The sequence below is a fragment of the Symphalangus syndactylus genome, chromosome 5 (assembly GCF_028878055.3).
Source record: "Symphalangus syndactylus isolate Jambi chromosome 5, NHGRI_mSymSyn1-v2.1_pri, whole genome shotgun sequence".
NCBI lineage: Eukaryota > Metazoa > Chordata > Mammalia > Primates > Hylobatidae > Symphalangus > Symphalangus syndactylus.
Window position 1 is genome coordinate 81,405,268 of NC_072427.2, and position 21,733 is coordinate 81,427,000.

The 21,733-nt window shown below is 44.5% G+C and overlaps 1 protein-coding gene across 6 annotated transcripts in view; it reads right to left on the reverse strand.

The window, feature by feature from the left end:
- Window positions 1-18,119, reverse strand: part of RESF1 (retroelement silencing factor 1) — a 32,595-nt gene extending 14,476 nt beyond the window's left edge. Inside the window, exons 1-4 of one of the 6 annotated variants that reach the window (XM_055280117.2) lie at window positions 18,010-18,119; window positions 16,670-16,764; window positions 7,570-7,737; window positions 1,476-1,593 (exon numbers count right to left, since the gene is read on the reverse strand). The gene's annotated coding sequence lies outside the window, so the exon portion shown is untranslated. Of the gene's footprint in view, window positions 1-18; window positions 1,594-7,569; window positions 7,738-16,669; window positions 16,765-18,009 lie in introns of all 6 variants that reach the window. The other 5 variants (XM_063639199.1, XM_063639200.1, XM_055280116.2 and 2 more) reach the window with 5 other exon arrangements.
- Window positions 18,120-21,733: the final 3,614 nt, after the last annotated feature.

Sequence of the window (21,733 nt, forward strand, 5' to 3'; positions counted from 1 at the left end):
ACCTCAGAGAAGGCATACCTTGTTTGCTTTATAGCCAGTTGGTCAGAAGTACAAGCCTGGACTTGTGACTGGCTTCAAGTGGGGGCAGTCTTGTAGGACAGAGCCCTTTAACTCGTGGGTTCTGATGGTAACGTCAGGTAGACAGTGTCGGAATTGAATCGAATCACAAGCCACCCAGTTGGTATGTCGAGAGAATTGGTCAGTTGGGAAAAAATTCCCACACATCTGGTGTCAGAAGTACTGTGGGGCCGGGTGCGGTGCCTCACACCTGTAATCCCAGCACTTTGGGAGGCTGAGGATGGCGGATCATGAGGTCAGGAGATCGAGACCATCCCGGCTAACACAATGAAACCCCGTCTCTACTAAAAATACAAAAAATTAGCTGGGTGTGGTGGCAGGCGCCTGTAGTCCCAGCTACTCGGGAGGCTGAGACAGGAGAATGGTGTGAACCCCGGGAGGCAGAGCGGCCGAGATGGCGCCACTGCACTCCAGCCTGGGTGACAGAGCTAGACTCCGTTTCAAAAAAAAAAAAAACATGAGATCATTTCAAAAATCTAAGGTAAGAATTTCTGACAAAATCAAATACTCCCAGGTGCAGTGGCTCACACCTGTAATCCTGTAATCCCAGCACTTTGGGAGGCTGAGGCCGGGGGAATCACGAGGTCAGGAGACGGAGACCACCTTGGCCAACACAGTGAAACCCTGCCTCTACTAAATATACAAAAAAAAAAAATTAGCTGGGTGTGGTGGCAGGCACCTGTAGTCCCAGTTACTTGGGAGGCTGAGGCAGGAGAATCGGGAGGTGGACGTTGCAGTGAGCTGTGATTGCGCCACTACACTCACTCCAGCCTGGCCACAGAGCAAGAGCCTGTCTCAAAAAAAAAAAAAAAGAAAAAGAAAAAAAAAACCAAATACCTACTATAAAGATGTTTCCATCTTTTGATAAATGGTAGCTGAAACAATTAAATAGTAACATAGAAGATGCCACTATCACTCCTATTCATCATTTTACTGGAGATCCTAGCTGGTATAAAGTAAAAAGTATCAGGAGTGTAAGCAGAGAGGAAAACACAAAACTGAATATCAGATGTTACACAGAAAATCCAAAACTAGGTAGAGATCTTCCTGTTTTACTGTTTATTACAATGCCCCAAAATAAGGTCAATATGCAAGAATATTATCAGCAGTTTTTAAAATACCATTTAAAAAATACTTAGAAAATGAAGGATGTGTCACATCTCTAACAAACAGCTGAGTGTAAAGATATGCCATGTTTAAATATTTGAAGACAGCATTAAAGATGCCAATGATCTTAAAATTCAGGTCAAGTGCAGTGGCTCTTGCCTGTAATCCCAGCACTTTGGGAGGCTGAGTGGGCAACTGCTTGAGGTCAGGAGTTCAAGACCAGCCTGAACAACATGGTGAAACCCTGTCTCTACCAAAAAAAAAAAAAAAAATTAACCAGGTGTGCCCACCTGTTGTCCCAGCTACTTGGAAGGCTGAGGTGGGAGGATTACTTGAGCCTGGGAGGTGGAAGTTGCAGTGAGCTGAGATTGCACCATTTGCACTCCAGCCTGGGCAGCAGAATGAGATCTTGTCAAAAAAAAAAAAAAAAAAAAAGAATTAGAAAGAAAAAATAATTAAGAGTCAATACAACCCCAGTAAAAATCCCAGTGGATTTTTTGGTGTAACAAGCTTGATTATAAACTTTCCATGGAAATGCAAAACAAGTGTGAATAACGAAGACATACATACACTTTTATATACAGACACTTGTTTTATGACAAAGTTATGAAAAAGTTCTTTTCAATACCTGAAGCTAGGTCAACTGGTTATCTACATGCCACGAATGAAAATAAGCCTTATCCAATTACATACCAAGACATATACAAACAAATCAATCCCAGGTAGATTATCATTTTAAAGATTCCAGAAACAGGCCAGGCATGGTGGCTCACGCCTGTAAATCCCAGCACTTTGGGAGGCCAAGGCGGGCAGATCACCTGAGGTCAGAAGTTTGAGACCAACCTGACCAACATGGTGAAGCCCCCATCTCTACTAAAAATGCAAAAATTAGCTGAATGTGGTGGCACACACCTGTAACCCCAACTACTCGTGAGGCTGAGGTTGCAGTGAGCCGACTTCGTGCCACCGCACTCAAGCCTGGGCAACAAAAGTGAAACTCCATCTCAAAAAAACATGAGAATATCTTTACGCCCTCGGGATAGGGGAAGGTTTCTATAACAGGGCACAATGAACAATAAGAAAAAAGGTCCATAAAATGGACTGCATCAAAATTAATCACCAGTTTATCAAAAAACACCATTAAGGAAGTGAAAAAGTAAAGTCACTATCTAGAAGATTACATTTGCAACACATAGCAAAGAGCTCATATCCAGCCTATATAGGGAATTACATAAAAAGAAAAATGTAGACAACTCAATAAAAAATAAGCATGAAACTTAAACACTATATGAGAGACACTACAGTTGATCCTTGAACGTGGCTTTGAAGTGCGTGGGTCCACTTATACGTGGATTTTCTTTTGTTTATGCTACCCTGGAGACAGCAAGACCAACCCCTTCTCTTCCTCCTCCTCCACCTAGTCAAGATAAATGTGATGAGGATAAAGACCTTTATGATGATACATTTCCACTTAATGAATAGTAAATATATTCTCTTATGATTTTCTTTTTTTTTTTTTTTTGAGATGGAGTCTCGCTCTGTCACCCAGGCTGGAGTGCAGTGGTGCAATCTCGGCTCACTGCAACCTCTGTCTCCTGGGTTCAAGCGATTCTCCTGCCTCAGCCTCCTGAGTAGCTGGGATTACAGAGTCCTGCCACCATGCCAGGCTAATTTTTGTATTTTTAGTAGAGACGGGGTTTCACCATGTTGGCCAGGCTGGTCTTGAACTCCTGACCTTGTGATCCGCCTGCCTTGGCCTCCTAAAGTGCTGGGATTACAGGCGTGAACCACCATGCCTGACCTCAATTTTCTTTAAACCTAAAACTCCTCTAGAAAATAAAGTCTATCTGTTAAAAAAAAAAAAAAAAAAAAAAGGCAGCCACCATATGCTGACACTCATGTTACCACTCTCATGCGTTAGGACTCTGTTCCTCACTACTTTGACTAGTCCACAAGGTCGGAAGCACAACGGGTCACAGTGTTCACTGACAGAAGAAAAGCAGCACTTCTAAAGAGAATTAATGATGCCCCGTCCCCCTCCTTAGAAGCAGCACTTCTAAGGAGAATTAATAACTGCCCGTCCCCCTCACTGTCCCCTGGCTTTTACGTCAACTTGGAGGAGTCTCATGAACTGAATTGTACCCTCCCCAAAATTCATAAATGAAAGCCCTGAGCCTCAGTGTATTTGGAGATAGGGCCTTTAAGGAGGTAATTAGTTAAGTGAGGTCATTAGAGTGGGGCTCTAATCCGACCAGCATCCCCCATATGAAGAGGGACACCAGCGATGTTGGCCCACAGAGGAAGGACCACGTTAGGACACAGCAAGAAGACAGTCACCTGCATGCCACTGAGAGAGAAGCTTCAAGAGAACAGAAATCAAACATATTGACCCTGGACCTCTGGCCTCCAGAACTGGGAAAAATAAATTTCTCCACCCAGTCTGTGGCATTACTGTCATAGTGGCCCACGACAAGAAATACATACTTGGTCTCTGCCCATGATTCCGGACACGGGGCACCTAAAACTCTTGTAGATTGGGGTATACAATCTTTTGCACTAATACGTGGTCTTTGAACCCAGTTCCTGACACAGAGCTCCTGAGACCTTTGTAATCTCCTGAGTAACAGGAGTGTCTGGTAGCACAGAGGTGATCGTAGGGCGGGGCACCTGGAGAGGGCATGGAAGCATTCACATATGCATCCCCCAAGCATCTCTTCCACCTGGCTCTTCATCTAATAGCCTTTATAATAAGTAAACTGCTTCCCTGAGTTCTGTGAGCTCTAGCAAATTAATCAAATCCACGGAGGGCGTCTTGACAATCCCCTTTATAACAGGTTGGTCAAAAGTACAGGTCGCGACCCAGGAATGGCAAAGTCAGGGGCAGTCTCGTGGGACTGAGTCCTCAACCTGTGGGATCTGATGCTTTCTCCAGGTAGATGATGCCAACATGTAACTGAATTGTAGGATACCCAGTTGTTGTCAGCTGGAAAACAGTTTGCAGATGGGAAGAAATCCAAATACATTTTGGTGACCAGAGGTGAAGCGGTCAGTTGTGTGAAGTTTCAGTTTTCCTATCTCAAACACAGCCCTAGCAAACTAATACAGAGTATATGGGTAGGAAGGGAAACTGGCCGGGCGCGGTGGCTCACGCTTATAACCCCAGCACTCTAGGAGGCCGAGGCGGGCGGATCACGAGGTCAGGAGATCGAGACCACGGTGAAACCCCATCTCTACTAAAAATACAAAAAAATTAGCCGGGCGTGGTGGCGGGCGCCTGTAGTCCCAGCTACTTGGAGAGGCTGAGGCTGGAGAATGGCGTGAACCCGGGAGGCGGAGCTTGCAGTGAGCCGAGATTGCGCCACTGCACTCCAACCTGGGCAACAGAGCGAGACTCCGTCTCAAAAAAAAAAGGAAGGGAAACTATCTTTATGTTAATTTGGGGTTTTTGTTTCTCCATCCCTCCCCTTTACTGGCATAGAAGAAAACTGAAAACTCGAAAAGCACTCCGGAACGACCTAAATTGAAGTTGAAGTTTTCGGAAGATTGCCTACTAGCTACACAAATAGACTGTGAAAGGAAAATACAATCGACCCTTGAACAACACAGGGATTACGACTTAGGGTGGCAGTAGAGTGGCAGATGCAGAAGAAACTCCAAGTGTAGCCAGACAAGGTCATGTGTGGATGCAGTCCCAGATACTCAGGAGGCAGAGATGGGAGGACTGCTTGAGTGCAGATGTTTGAGGCTGTAATGCGCTATGACTGTACACTGCACTCCAGCCTGGGCAACAGAGAGTGATCTCATCTCTTAAAAAACCCCACTAAGGAATAAGAAAGGAATAAAAAGACATGAGACATAAAAACAAAAAGTAAAACATTAGAGGTAAATTTAATTATATAAAAAATAACATTTTTATATAAACAATTCTGAGAATATAGGAATAAACTTTCTCACACTTCTGACACCAGATGTGTGGGTGTCTCACCCCACATAACAAGCAATCAGTTCTGCAGTGTACACACCAGGTAGGTGTCCTCTAATTCATTTTAATTCCAAGACTATCTATATGAAGATAGCGTCAGATCTCATCAGGTTAGGGCTCAGTCCCACAAGACTGCCCCCACTTTTTTTTTTTTTTTTTTTGAGACGGAGTCTCACTCTGTTGCCCAGGCTGGAGTGCCGTGGCGCCATCTTGGCTCACTGTGAGCTCTGCCGCCCAGGTTCACGCCATTCTCCTGCCTCAGCCTCCCAAGTAGCTGGAACTACAGGTGCCCACCACCACGCCTGGCTAATTTTTTGAATTTTTAGTAGAGACAGGGTTTCACCGTGTTAGCCAGGATGGTCTCGATCTCCTGACCTCGTGATCCACCCACTTCAGCCTCCCCAAAGTGCTGGGATTACAGGCGTGAGCCACTGCGCCCGGCCGAGACTGCCCCCACTTCTGATGCCAACACCAAGCCCCAGGTTATTTTACCTGTGCTTCTGACCGACCAGCTGTAAACTGGGATTCCCATGACCCGCTCCTTTGGTTTGACGTGTTAGAGCAGCTCACAGAACTCAGGGAAACACCTTATCGGTTTATTATAAAGTACATTACCAAGGATTCAGATCAAGAGATGTAGAAGGCAAGGTCACATGAGAAGGGGCACAGCATTTCCACGCCCTCCCTGGGTGCACCACCCTCTAGGAACCTCCACCTGCTCAGCAATCTGAAAAGCCTTCCAAACTCTATCCTTTCCGGTTTTATGGAGGCTTTATTGCACAGGTCTGATTAATTAAACCATTGGCTATTGGTGATCAACTTAACCTCACCCCCTCCCTCTGAACTAGGCGCACCTTCAAAGGTGTAAGAAATGAATTCCTTTTCTTCATAAAGGCCCCTGTTTCTGCTATATTCTGCTATAAGTAACAGAAAATGGACTGAGATAGACCATTGGTACCAGGAATTAGGGGTAGGGCTGAAAAGTCCCAACCCTTTAATCAGGCCTTGGTCTTTCAGGGGACCAGCCCTCCACTCGGAAACTAGGGGATGCCAGCCATAAGTCAACTCATTAGCACACAAAAAAGACATTTATCACTTTGGAGACTGCATGAATTTTAGGAGTGTATGCCTGGAAACAGGGATAAAGACCAGAGATATATTTCATAGTATCACAATCCAAAAGACAGAGAACGTCAGTCTGGATTTTAAAAACTATCCAACTATATGTTATTGTTTCCAAGAGATATACCTTAGATCCAAAAACACAGACTGAAAGTAAAATGATGAAAAAATATCACACAAATAGCTACAAGAAAGCTGGAAGGCAGGCCAGGCACAGTGGCTCACACCTATAATCCCAGAACTTTGGGAGGCCGAGGTCGGTGGATTACCTGAGATCAGGAATTCGAAACCAGCCTGACCAACCTGGTGAAACCCTGTCTCCACTAAATACGAAAAATTAGCCGGGTATAGTGGTACACGCCTGTAATCCCTGCTACTTGGGAGGCTGAGGCAGGAGAATCACTTGAACCCGGGAGGCGGAGGCTGCAGTGAGCTGAGATTGTGCCACTGCACTCCAGCCTGGGCAACAAGAGTGAAACTCCGTCTCAAAAAAAGAAAGCTGGAATGCCTATACTAGTATCAGACAAAACAGACTAAGACAAAAAATGCTGATAAAGAGATGCATTTTATAATGATAAAAGGATCAACCCATCAAGGTAACAATTACAAACATATATGCACTGTTGTGTCTAAAACGAAGGTTCTTGAGGTAGAAATAATCTGATAAAGGTTTACTGGAGGCCAAATGTGAGGATCAGTCTGGGAAGACATACCAGAGTTCGAAGTGTTCTGGAGTCTGCTACAAGTTGGAAGGCTTTTTTAGGAGAAGGGAGGGGGACTCCTAATACTCAAACTGTCGTTTTTCGTTGGAGGATACAATATTGAGGTTATAATCGTTGGCTACTGATTGCAACATATAGGCTAAAATGTCTATGTGCAAAAAAACTTACATCAATAAAACTTGATTTACAAATATAGCAGCACCCTTTTGAGTGTTAGGTTAGGTATTCATCAGTGTATCAATTTGAGGAATGTGTAAGATTCTTTACTCAAGGACAGGATGTCACCACCTTGTATCACAAGACCTCCCCAAAGCAAGTTAATCTGGAAGCTTGTTTATTTAAAACTGTCAAATGTGATCTGTAGGTTATTAATACCTAAGAGAGCATCAAAATACAAGAAGCAAAAACCACAATTCACCAATAAGAATGGACGACTTCAATTCCCTACTTTCAATAATGAATAGAACAAATAGGTGGAAAATCAACAAGGAAGTAGATGTCTTAAATTCCCACCCACATTCCCTTCCAGTGAGGGTGAAAGAAAAAGGCCCAGAGTACCTCAACATGTAGGTGGGTGACTAACTGTCCATTAGTAGACTTCTAGGTATAATTCTGCTTCTCTTCTTTTGCAGATTACTATGGATTGAATCCAATAGTCCAAGTATTCTTGAAGTTGTGAATTGCAAAAATTAATTTGTAAATCAGGAAATAATTAGAAGTAAACAGCTGCAAGAAAGCATAAAGATAATTATGGATGTGGATTTTCATATTAAAGATCTCACTAAGATGAACAATATCTGTGAAATTTTACAAATATTCTATATCCACACAATGCAAATAATTGAAAAGTTGTCAACCCAGCAGCTTCCTTTATTTGTAAATTGGGCTTACTACAGAAAATTATAAAGCAAAAAATAATCTAAAATTATACCTATAGGAAATAACCATATTACTATCCATGTTAAACACACATGCGCAAGCACACATACACATGAATAGAAACAACTATAAGAAAATAGACCTAGGCTGGGCACAGTGGCTCACACCTGTAATCCCAGAACTTTGGGAGGCCAAGGCAGGCAGATCACTTGAGCTCAGAAGTTCGAGACTAGCCTGGGCAGCATTGTGGTAGCACACACCTGTATTCTCAGCTACTTGGGGGGCTGAGGCATTGGATGAACCCAGGAGGTTGAGGCTGTGGTGAGCGGGAATCATGCCACTGCACTCCAGACTGTGCGACAGAGCAAGACTCTGTCTCAAAAACAAAAGAAAACCAAACAAACCAGAAAATGAACCTAATATTGTGAATATGGCATGGTGGCCAGGTCTGCTGTAGGTCAGATAAAACAGCAAGAAATAGAATATGGAAGTATAAACTGAGCCACAGCAAGAATTTGGTTTTTTTTTTTGAGACAGGGTCTCACTATGCCACCCAGGCTAGAGTGTAGTGGCACAATCACTGCAACTCCACCTCCTGGGCTCAAGCAATTCTCTCACCATAGCTTCCCAAGCAGCTGGGACTACAGGTGAATGCCACCGTGCGGCTAATTTTTTTTAATGTTCTGTAGAGATGAGGTTTCGCCATGTTGCCTAGGCTGGTCTTGAACTCCTGAGCTCAAGCTATCCACCCACCTCAGCCTAAGAATTGTTTTATACGCAGGGGTTACCACTGGCCAGGTGTGGTGGCTCACACCTATAATCTCAGCATGCTGAGAGGCTGAGGCAGAGTCCAGCAGTTCAAAACCAGCATGGGCAACACAGTAAGACCCAGTCTCTACAAAAAAATAAAAATAAAAATCGAAACATTAGCTAGGTGTGGTGGTGCATGCCTATAGTCCCAGCTACTTGGGAGGCTGAGGTGGAAGGATCGTTGAGCACGGCAAGTCGAGAGTGCAGTGGGCTACGGTAGTGCCACTGTACTCCAGCCTGGATGACACGGCAAGATCTGTCTCAAAAAAGGGAAAGAAAAGTGGGTTGGCAATTTATTAAAGGTAAGTGGAACATCATTAGAGTGAATCAAAGTACTATGAACAGCCAATACAACAGGCATAGAAAAGTCTTTCAGGCCAACCCAAAAGGCACATGCATCTAGATAACGTCTAGCAGGTTTCAGCATTTGCTGAATAAACCAACATTATCTGAACACCACATTAAAGAGAAGTCCTAATGTAAACTTAGATGGGAAAAAGACCTGACCACTTCTGTTTCCTTTTCTATCTATGCCAACCACAGACACAGCATGATTTCATCTGTAAGCATTTCAGTACCTAAAAGACATAGGACTTAAGAAATAAATAATATACATTAAAATACTGTTCTCATACCTAAAATATGTAAATTCGCTCTGGTATTTTAAATTGAAAATTTCCCTTATGGCTTTATAAGTTCCACTTCTTATGTTCCACAAAGGAAAGTTTATTTGAAGAGTATCCACTGATATGGTTAAATTGAGTAAAGTCTATTTTTCATTGAAAACCTGATTTGCAAAATAAGCATTAGAAAAATTAGAGATACCTCTAGAAAGTTAACAAAACCACCAATACTAACAATTCAGTGTAAAAAGCCACTTTTCAGGAATTCCAAATGTAACACAATTTATTCAACCTGTACTAGCTCTGGCTTTCTGTCTCCTTAATCACAGAAAAAATTAGCCTATCAGTCCTTAAATAGGCTTTCTAGAATCTATTTTTCTAAGCCCAGATGGTCCTGGACCACAATACAATGGTATGACTTAATAATTTTGACTTTACAATGATGCAAAAGTGATATAGGCATTCAGCAGAAATTGTACTTTGAATTTTGATCCTTTCCCGGGCCTGTGATAGGCAGTATGATATTCTTCCACACTGGGTGGTGGCAGCAAGCCATAGCACCCAGTCAGCCACGTGATCATGAGCATTACCAATCAACGAAAAAACAAAAAATCCCCCCTGCGGAGGCAGGCTGCTGTTGTGGGGTGGGGGGAGGGCGTGCAGGGCTGCCCCTCCCATGGCACGTTAAAAAAAAACAAAAAACAATCAATGGTGTACTGTGTTAGCTAAGTTTTTTGGATGTTGTGTTTTCCCATCCCATCATGTCTATAAAACCCCACTTTTGACTTACATTTTCTACTAATATGGGTTATCGAAATGTAACTCCATCATAAGCTGAGGTACATCTGTACTACTATAAACAACTAACATTTGAAAATCTGTAAAGAACTATGTCGAATGCTTTATATACTTTATCTCATTTAAATGTCACAACAAATTAACAAAGACTCGCAATCCTCCCTCTTGCAGCACAGTGGGTAGAAGGGGCAGAACAGTTCTCTACGCTTCTGTAAGGGGTCAGCAAAAGGCCAAATGGATTCATATATTACTAAGTCCAACAGCAAAATCAAGATCAGTATCCCTAGCCCCACAGGATGACACCAAGCCAGATGAGAACACCAAACTGTGGCCACTTTATAGCCAGCAAGTATACCCCCCAAGGTGGTGAAGTCCTATGCTCAATTGAAACCAAGGAGGCAGATGAGAAACAGCTTTGTGACTGTTTCTCACTGGGCTGCTTTTCCCTCACTTTATTCTTGGAGGACCTGCAGGGTGTCCTGCCAGAATATGGGTCAGCCTGTGATTAAGCCTAAGCTTTGCCTCCATGGTCTAATGAGAAAAGCAAGTCATCAGGGCACCATGGTGAAGCTGTTCACCTACAAGTCTGCCTTCCCATCTTTCATGCATCCAGGTACAAACTCTATTCAGAACCACAGGCCATCCAATCAGATATCCGAATCCATTGTACCTTGTCTTAGGCAGCACTGGATTAAAAAGTGCCTGCAATTGTGATTCCCAGCAGGATGATCACACCTATTGTGGAGGACATACCACAGTGTTCCCCATGCTGAGCCAAGCCAGCTAAATATATCCCAACTACCAAGCTTCACCAGTGAGAGCCACAGGGCTTTCTCCCTAAAAAAGGGAGAAATAAATTGCTCTACTTTTTCTGACTCATTAACACAGGTACAGCATGAAGTGCTGGCAATCACGTACATCTTGACTGGCCAGCAGGAAGTTCAGACCAATGCAACAGAGTATCATTATTCAGGCTACAATATTGACACCAGTCTGTTGTGCCTTCAGAGCAGAGATGCCAGAGACAAATTTAGATCATGTTTTCTATTTGTATTATTCTCTAAAATGGGAATTAAAGACAACAAGAGAACACATGAAGCGGAAGCCAGTTACCCTACCAGAATTCTGCCAAGTAATTCATTTTGGAGCCCTCTGGATATCCACCTCAAGGAAACAGCTACTGAATCAAGCTTGTCCAATCCGCGGCCCATGGGCAGCATGCAGCCCAAGACGGCTTTGAATGAGGCCCAAAACAAATTCATAAACATTCTTAAAACATTATGAGATTTTTTTTGCATTTTTTTTTTAAAGCTCATTATCTATTGTTAGTGTATTTTATGTGCGGCCCAAGACAATTCTTCTTCCAAAGTGGCCTAGGGAAGCCAAAAGATTGGACGCGCTGTGTACTAGAGGTCTGGTGATCTTAAATATCTGAAAAGCGCCGACATGCACCCCCAAGCACACATGACGCATCAGTGTGTGGCAGGCGGGTACAAACCATATTAAGACAATACTGTGTTGAAATAAAAGCCGTATTTGAAGTATCACTTCTTTTTTTTTTTTTTTTTTTTGAGACGAAGTCTTGCTCTGTCACCAGGCTAGAGTGCAGTGGCGTGATCTGGGCTCACTGCAACCTCCACCTCCTGAGTTTAAGCGATTCTCCTGCCTCAGCCTCCCCATTAGCTGGGATTTCAGGCACACGCCACCATGCCCAGCTAATTTTTGTATTTTTAGTAGAGATGGCGTTTCACCATGTTGGCCAGAAGTATCACTTCTTCGTTGCTCCTATTATGGGTAAGTCAATTTTCTGCCACAGGAGATAGACAAAATGCCTTCAGTGGAACAGAGGAGTTCCTCTAAACCATGCAGTTGAGGGTAGTTGTCCAGGTTCTTGGTGTCTTGAACAAAGAATTGAACAAACCACACAAGCAAGGCAGCCAAAGCAGAGACTTATTTTAAAGGAGAGTACACTCCACAGGGTGGGAGCGGGGCAGCAGTGGCTCAGGACAGACAAGTTACAGAATTTTCTGCGGTTTAAATACTCTCTCGAGGTTCACCATTGATTCACTTTATGTAAATGAAGTAGTGGCCAGCCACTAGCCTGATTGGTTGTGGGAGGGGACCAATCGGAGGTACTTTCATTTTCTGACTGCCACTCAGCAACTTTGACACAGAAAAAGGAGGGGTTGAAAAGGGAGTAGCCGGCAGGGAACAGTGGCTCACGCCTGTAATTCCAGCACTTTGGGAGGCAGAGGCACGCTGATCACTTGAGGTCAGAAGTTCGAGACCAGCCTGGCCAACATGGTGAAACCTCACCTCTACCAAAAATACAAAAATTAGCGTGGTGTGGTGGCAAGTGCCTGTAATCCTAGCTACTTTGGAGGCTGAGACAGAAGAATCGGAAGTGGAGGTTACAGTGAGCCAAGATCACACCACCACACTCCATCGTGGGCAACACAGTGAGATTCAGTTTTAAAAACAAAAAACAAAAAAAAAACAAAACAACAAAACTACAATAAACAAGACCATATAGTACTGACGCAGGACAGGCATTGATCAATGGAACAGAACCTAGAACCCAGGAGTAAACCCTCACATTTATGGTCCCTAGTAAGGAACGATCAGAATCCAGGATATCTTAAAAACGTACAACTTGACAATCCAAAGACAACACAAATTTAAGGCCAAAAGTTTTGAATAGATACTTCTCCAAAGAAATCAATATGCACATAAAAAGATGCTTAACATCACTATCATCAGGGAAATGCAAATCACAACCACAGTGAGCTACCACTTCAGGCTCACTTCTATGGCTATAAGTCTATGGATGTAGACCAACTAGGACTCTCAAACATTGCTATATAAAATGGTGCATGTCTATTCACAATAGCAAAGACCCAGAATCAACCTAAATGCCCATCAGTGGTAAACTGCATAAAGAAAACAGTACACATACACTAGGGAATACTATGCAGCCATAAAAAAAGAATGAGATTGTGTCCTTTGTAGGAGCTTGGAGCTGGAGGACATTATCCTTAGCAAACTAACACAGGAAACCAAATATTGCATGCTTTCACACATAAGTGGGAGCTAAATGATGAGAACACATGGACACGCAGAGGGGATCAACACACTGGGGCCTATAGGCGGGCAAAGGGTGGGAGGAGAGAGAGGATTCAAAAAAAAAAACAACCAGTTGGGTACTAGGCTTAATACCTGGGTGATGAAATAATCTGTTCCACAAACCTCCATGACACAACTTTACCTATATAATAAACCTACATGCGTACCCCCAAACATAAAACAAAAGTTAAATAAAAAATAAAGTGGTAAATCTACTTTGGATAATGGCCTGGCAGTTCCTCAAAATGTTAAACAGTTATCATAACCAAGGAATTCCACTCCTAGGTATTTACCCAAAAGAAATAAAAACACACGTCTACATAAACACTAAGAATGATCATAGCTGCACTATTCACAGTAGTCAAAGAGTGAAAACATGTCAAAGGTCTTAACTGATGGAAGAATAAGCAAAAGTGGCATATCCATACAATGGCATATCTGGTAATAAAAACGAATGAAGTAACATACATGTGTTAACATAAATGAGCCTTGAAAACACGCTGGATGAAAAATATTATGACTTCAATTATATGAAATGTTCAAAATACGCAAACCTACAGAAGTAGATTAATGGTTACCTAGGGAAAGGTGCGTTGGAGAAAATGGAGAGTTACCACTATTGAGTATGGAGATATTTTGGGGGTAATAAAATGTTCTTAAATTGATAGTGGTGATGGGTGCACAACTCTGAATATACTAAAAACCACTGAAACTGTACACTGGGTGTAAATGGGTGAAGAAATGGCTTATGAATTTTATCTCTAACTACAGTTACAAAAGGCATGCTCTGAACAACTTGAAGCTGCTTGCATCTGGAGATGTCAGGGCTGCCCAATGGAGGGATGGTCTGCCTGAGAACCAAAGCAGAGGACAGCAGAGCTCAAACATACAGTGTCCCAAATCTTTAAAACTCTCTTTCGGATTTAGATCCTGGATCCATCAAAACCCAAAGGTTGCGCTCCATGAACTTTTTCTTTTTTGAGAGTCTCGCTCTGTCGCCCAGGCTGGAGTGCAGTGGTGTGATCTCAGCTCACTGCAACCTCCCCTCCTGGGCTCGAGCAGTTCTGTCTCAGCCTCCTGCGTTAGCTGGGACTACAGGCGAATGCCACCACACCTGGCTAATTTTGGGGTTTCACTTGGTTAGCCAGGGTAGTCTCGATTTCCTGACCTCATGATCCACCTTCCTTGGCCTCCCAAAGTGCTGGGATTACAGGCGTGAGCCACTGCAACCAGCGCATGGACTTTATTTCTGAGACAGAGTCTCACTCTGTCACCCGAACTAGGGTACAGTGGCGTGATCTTGGCTCACTGCAACCTCTGCCTCCCGGGTAGCTGGGATTTCAGGCATGTGCCACCATGCCTGGCTAATTTTTTGTATTTTTAGTAGGGATGGAGTTTCACCATGTTGGCCAGGCTGGTCTCCAACTCCTGACCTCAGGTGATCTGCCCACCTTGGCCTCCCAAAGTGCTGGGATTACAGGCGTTAGCCACCACGCCCGGCCCTGATCCATGAACTTTAAAAGTATGTCATCTAATGAATTCTCCTTTGGGGCTAGAAAAATAATAATCTCCTTATGGTTTCTGTTTCTTAAAACTTAACTGGACAATACAATTTCTTGTAATACACTTTGTCATTTTAATCACTTTATTTACAAATGAAACCTTGTAATCTGATACATCAAGAGAATCTAAGTTACTGTCATTAAATCTTTGCGATCATGAAAACCAGGAGCATAAAATGTATAATTCCAATCTCACTTAAGATATTTACCTCAACAGCCTCCAACTTTGTTCTTCACTTACAAGTACACTTAAGGTATTAGGAATAGTATAAGTATTGCATAGTTGCCACCCAACAAAGCATTTAGAATTCCTCAAGGTCCAAGATTCTTCACAATCTTCTTCCAAAGTGAATGTTAACTTGCGTATCCATAGCCAGGGTTAGTCAACTTTTCTCCTGGACTTACCTCAAAATGAATACATTCCCTGTCTCTTTTATATAATAGAGTGTGCCTCTAATGGGGGAGGGAGGGAGGCCTGATTAGATTCTTGAAATTCACCTTCATAAATGCCTTTTTTTTTTTTTTTTAAAAGACAGAGTCTTGCTCTGTTACCCAGACTGCAGTGCAATGGGGTGACCTCAGGTCACTGCAACCTCCGCCTCCCAGGTTCAGCCACTTGAGTAGCTAGGATTACAGGCATGTGCCACCATGCCTGACTAATTTTTGTCTTATTAGTAGAGAAGGGATTTCGCCATGTTGGCCAACTTGAGGCCAGGGCTGGTCTCGAGTGATCTGCCTGCCCCAGCCTCTTAAAAGTGCTGGCATTATAGGCGTGAGCCACCACACCTGGCCTACAAATACGTTTTAAGCAACATTAAATCAATTTCCTAAGCATTTGAGCTCCAACTATATCGAAGACACTGATAATCTAGGAGGGAAGAGAGATTCCTGTACAATCAGAGATAACGTAGAAGAACAAAGCTTTGGGGCAAGTTTGTCCTGCCTAGGAATTTAGTGGAGGCATTTTTTATTTCAAACAAGCCTGCAGGTGAATCCAGATGTGGACCAGTAGTGACGGGTACTTCCTAACAAAACAAGACCTACAAAAAAAGAGAATCTAAGAGGATCTACGGTGATGGATTTAACCAACAAAAAGCTCATAAATTTAAAGCTTAAATGAACCAGCTGAATTTCTGCTAAGACAGCATTACATGTCCCAGGCCACAAAATCTATTTCCTCTAACATGACAATAGCTAACATTTATTGGGCACTTACCATGCATCAGGAGCCGTTTAACTGTGATAAGCATGAAACTCATGTAACTCTACCATAACAATCCTATGACATTAGTGCTTGTCCCCATTTTATAGATGAGAAAACAGGCAGAGGTTTATTTTCCAGGGTTGACTGAGTGCTACAGCCAAGATCTGAACCAAAGCAGTGTGGTTACAGGGACCATGGTTTTAACCATCAGGTGAGACTTCCTAACACACTTTGTGGTTACAGATGAAAGCCCTGGACATGATCACTTTGGCTGCACAGGAAGCATCCTTCCAGAGTGGTGCTCTGTGCCACATTCCCCTATGTGCCACCAACAGTGATAAAATATAATAAAAACAATCAAATAAACACAGCACAGACAAAAGCAGACGTCTGCCCAAGTAACTTCCACCACAATTACCTTACCACAGACCTCTTTCCTTATTTTGCTAAGACTAACAACTGATTTTTCAGTACTATGCCAAAAACATTTCTTCTCAAGCTTTGTCGTCAAATCCATTGTGTCCCGCAGTTTAATTTTTAACCAATGTTGGTTCACTGAGCCAGTAATTTTATTCGGTAATAGGTAAATTACTCCATAGTTGAGTGTGAGTAACTGCCTGGTTAAATCAGGGCGGGTTTCTTAGAGGTGATATACTTACCGTTAAGCACAACTTTACTCTTTAATTATCGTGTATGTTCCCATTTCCCTCCAAACACGTCAATCCCCCTCCACACCGTATTTACTTCTTTGGTCCTAGGGACAGCAAGAAACATTTTATAATAAAAGAGCACACGCTAATATGTTTACTAGATATGGCATTGCTGTGCAAAACTGTTTTCTTTTAAGGCTGCACTGAAAGCATGCTAAGTTTACTGAATTCTTATTAAGTGTCCTAAGTAACAGAAATAGAAACTAGGTCTGGCCTGAAAATACCATTCACTTAAGTTAGAATTTCTGGGCGCTCCTCTAGGTCCGCTATTGTAGTATCATTGCAAAACAGTAATACTGTATCTCTGCACTTCTCTTTATTGGGTTAATATTAAATAGAAAAAAAATCCGACTGCACGGGGGAAAAAACCTAAAACCTTAACATGCATGCATATTAACAGTGAATGAAACATGACTAAAGCTAACACATTTAGCAGAAAAATACAATCCCCAAACAAGCTCCGCGGCCCGCCTACTGAAACGCACCCGCCCGCCACCAAATGAAAATGCGCCTCAAGCTTACACACATCCTTATATTAAGACACAGTATGCACTCGATGTACTACGAATAAATTGTTTCCACGGAGATGATTCCCCGAAAGTTTGTTGCTAAACTCAGGACCCTAAGGACGTCTGCTTAGGGAGTCCGTGCCCCTCGAGAACACCTAAGATGGGTATGCGTCTGTGCATTGAAAAACGCCTCAAGGAACCATCGCTGAGGAGCAGAAAGCGTCGCCGGCGCAGAAGCGTTCGCGGACCCCTTGGAGACAGATGCCAGTACAGCCATTCTGTTCCAGGAGGCTTCGGCTTAAGACGGCCGGGGAGCAGAACGCTCGGGAAATAGCAAAAAAAAAAGATTTATCTTTTCACTCCAGCGACGGGAAAGCCTTAAAGACATGAGCAGCTTCATACCCAGCCGCCTGACCAGCCGCGCCTCGCAGTTCAACAAAATGCGTCCCAGCCTTCGCCCCTCGCGACCTCCACCGCGCAGAGCCGGCCCATGAGGGAAAACAGCCAGCGAGGCCCGCCCTCCGGGAAGGCTCGGCGTCCGCGGAGGCCCAGCGCCGGTCCCCGGTGCGGCAGGCACAAGCGAGCGCGGCGGCCCGGCCCAGCTCCGGCGGGGCCCGAGGCCCGGGTTCTGGGGCCGCCCGCGACCACGTCCTTGCGGCAGAACAAAAGCGCTCGGCGCCGCGCGCCAGCCCGGGCCGCAACCGCCTCTGGCTCCCGGCCCCCGCCCCGCCCGGACCCCGGAAGGCGGAGGGAACCTCGGGGTGCTCGCCTCACACTCACCGACACAGCGAAGAGGACCACCCCGGCAAGCAGAGAAAAAGCCGGCGGCCTCCCGGGCCCCAGAGTTTAAGTCAAGTGGGGTCCGCCTCCAGGGGCGGGTCGAGGAGCCAAGCCCAGGATCCAGGAACAACTAGGCCCCGCCTCACGCCCGAGGCGGTGGCTGCGAGGGCGGCGCCGCCGCGGTCCTAGTGCCACCCGAGAAGCCGCGGCCCCGGCCCGCAGATTGCAGCGGGGCTTGCAGAGCGCTTTCATCTGCCCGACGCGGAAATCTCCTGCAGCGATCTTCCACCTTCAACGTGCATCCGCGGCACCCAGAGGGCATGTTAAAGAGAGATGGAGAACCACCAGCAAAACTGCTGAGTCAGTAGGTTTGGGGTGGGGCTGAAAAATGTGCATTTCTAACAGGTTCCTGAGACCCACTGCTGCTGCTGCTGGCCTCAGGACCAGTTTTTTCTGTAAAGCGCATGGAAGTCAGAGTGCACCCAAGAGATTGTTAACCCTTAAAAACCAGAAAAAAAAAAAAAAAAGAAATCAACAGGTTAGAGGCAAATAAGTGTGAAAGAAAGTGGATAGTCTATTTGGGGATTCTGAAAGTCCCTGAGGAAAGTTGACTTTGGAGACCAGATCACGAAGCACGACCTCTTAATTGCCGACCTTTTGTTATAGATTAACTCCCTTATTTTCTTGTTCCCAGCTCAGACCAGATGGTATCTGAGATAAAATACGCCTTGACGGGCGCCTGTAGTCCCAGCTACTCGGAGAGGCTGAGGCAGGAGAATGGCGTGAACCCGGGAGGCGGAGCTTGCAGTGAGCCGAGATTGCGCCACTGCACTCCAGCCTGGGCGACAGAGCGAGACTCCGTCTCAAAAAAAAAAAAAAAAAAAAAAAAAAAAAAAATACGCCTTGAATAAGATAAATGACCGCTTGACTATTATTACATCCTTAATGTGGAATGTTAAATAGACCCTTCCCAAAAAGAAATGCTGCCTAGAACCAATCAAATTGCTATGCGTTAACCGTCTATGGAAAATGTTGACATCCTGTTAAGCTTCCCAGACCCTGCCTGTATAAACGACCCTCAAACTTCTCCCTTTCGAAGCACTGACACCCATCTTTTGGAGTTTGTGTCCTACCAGGTCGCCATCCTCAAATTTTGCACTCAGATAAACCAATATTTAATCATTTTGCCCGAATCTCATTATTAAGGTTTACATAAGCGTTTACTCAGTAATGAAGGTTGCAACCAGGATAGCAAATCAGAGATTGTGCCGCTGGAGAGGGGCAAGGGAGCTTATGTTTATAGGAATTTATTTGTTACATAAATTGTCAGATTATTTCATTGGTGAATTAAATGAAGAAGTCTTTAATCATTACCAGAAGGGTGCGTTTGCGTCTTTCAGAAACAAAACAAAAAAAACTATATACAGAATTTTTTTTTTGGGGGGGGGACGGAGTCATGCTTTGTCGCCCAGGCTGGTGTGCAGTGGCATGATCTCGGCTCACTGCAAGCTCCGCCTCCCGGGTTCATGCCATTCTCCTGCCTCAGTCTCCCAAGTAGCTGGGACTACAGGCGCCCCCTACCACGCCCGGCTAATTTTTTGTATTTTAGTAGAGACGGAGTTTCATCATGTTAGCCAGGATGGTCTCGATCTCCTGACCTCTTGATCCGCCCGCCTTAGCCTCCCAAAGTGCTGGGATTACAGGAGTGAGCCACCGCGCCCGGCCAGAATATTCTTAAAGATTGGGGGTGGCCAGGCGTGGTGGCTCAGGCCTGTAATCCCAGCACTTTGTGTCATGCGCGTCCGTGTGAAGAGATCACCAAACGAGCTTTGCGCGAGCAACAAGACTGTTTATTTCACCTGGGTGCAGGCGGGCTGAGTCCGAAAAGAGAGTCAGCAAAGGGTGGTGGGATTATCTTTAATTCTTATAGGATTTGTTATAGGCTCCTCGGAGCAATGTTTTGCGGGCAGAGGGTGGATCTCACAAAGTACAGTCTCAAGGGTGAGGAGATTACAAAGAACCTTCTCAAGGGTGGGGGAGATTACAAAGAACCTTCTTAAGGGTGGGGGAGATTACAAAGTACATTGATCTGTTAGGGAGGGGTAGAAACAAATCACAATGGTGGAATGTCATCAGTTAAGGCTATTTTCACTTCTTTTGTGGGTCTTCAGTTGCTTTAGGCCATCTGGATGTATACATGCAGGTCACAGGGGATATGATGGCTTAGCTTGGGCTCAGAGGGCTGACAGTTTGGGAGGCTGAGGTGGGTGAATCACTTGAAATCAGGAGTTTGAGACCAACCTGGCCAACGTGGTGAAACCTTGTTTCTACTAAAAATATAAAAATTAGTCAGGCGTGGTGGTGGGCACCTGTAATTCCCAGCTACTCGGGAGGCTGAGGCGGGAGAATGGCTTAAACCCAGGAAGCAGAGGTTGCAGTGAGCCGAGATTACACCACTGTACTCCAGCGTGGGCCACAGAGAGAGTTTGTCTCATGAAACAAAACAAACAAAAAAAGATTGGGGATCAGTCATGGTGGCTTATGCTTGTAATCTCAGCACTTTGAGGAGGATCACTTGAGGCCAGGAGTTCGAGACTAGCCTGGCCAACATGGTGAACCCCATCTCTACAAAAAATATACAAAAAAAAAAGTTAGCCAGGAATGGTGGCATGCGCCTGTAGTCCCAGCTACTTGGGAGGCTGAGATGGAGGGATCACTTGAGCTTGGGAGGCAGAAGTTGCAGTGAGCCAAGATTGAGCCACTGAACTCCAGCCTGGGTGACAGAGTAAGAACCTGTCTTGGAAAAAAAATAATAATAATAATATTGAGACCAGCTTTCTTGGGTTGTGTGTTGTTGAGAAAACCGTTGTGTTAGATATGAGTTCTAAATTTCTCTTCAAAGAATCAATATGTCAGTATGGTCAATTATTTGCCTTCTACTTTTAAACTTAAGTTCCTCGTGAAGCAACCTTTTTCGATCACCTGCTCCACCCTGACTCATTCCAATCACCTGCTCCACCCTGACTCATTCCTATTAATTACTGCTCCACCCTAACTCATTCCTATTAATTACCTGCTCCACCCTGACTCATTCCTATTAATTACCTGCTCCACCCTGACTCATTCCTATTAATTACCTGCTCCACCCTGACTCATTCCTATTAATTACCTGCTCCACCCTGACTCATTCCTATTTTTTTTTTTTTTTTTGAGACGGAGTCTCGCTCTGTCGCCCAGGCTGGAGTGCAGTGGCGCAGTCTCGGCTCACTGCAAGCTCCGCCACCCAGGTTCACGCCATTCTCCTGCCTCAGCCTCTCCGAGTAGCTGGGACTACAGGCGCCCGCCACCACGCCCAGCTAATTTTTTGTATTTTTAGTAGAGACGGGGTTTCACCGTGGTCTCGATCTCCTGACCTCGTGATCCGCCCGCCTCGGCCTCCCAAAGTGCTGGGATTACAAGCGTGAGCCACCGCGCCCGGCCCAACTCATTCCTATTAATTACCTGCTCCACCCTGACTCATTCCGATCACCTGCTCCACCCTGACTCATTTCAATCACCTGCTCCACCCTGACCCATTCCTATTAATTACTGCTCCACCCTGACTCATTCCTATTAATTACCTGCTCCACCCTGACTCATTCCTATTAATTACCTGCTCCACCCTGACTCATTCCTATTAATTACTGCTCCACCCTGACTCATTCCTATTAATTACCTGCTCCAC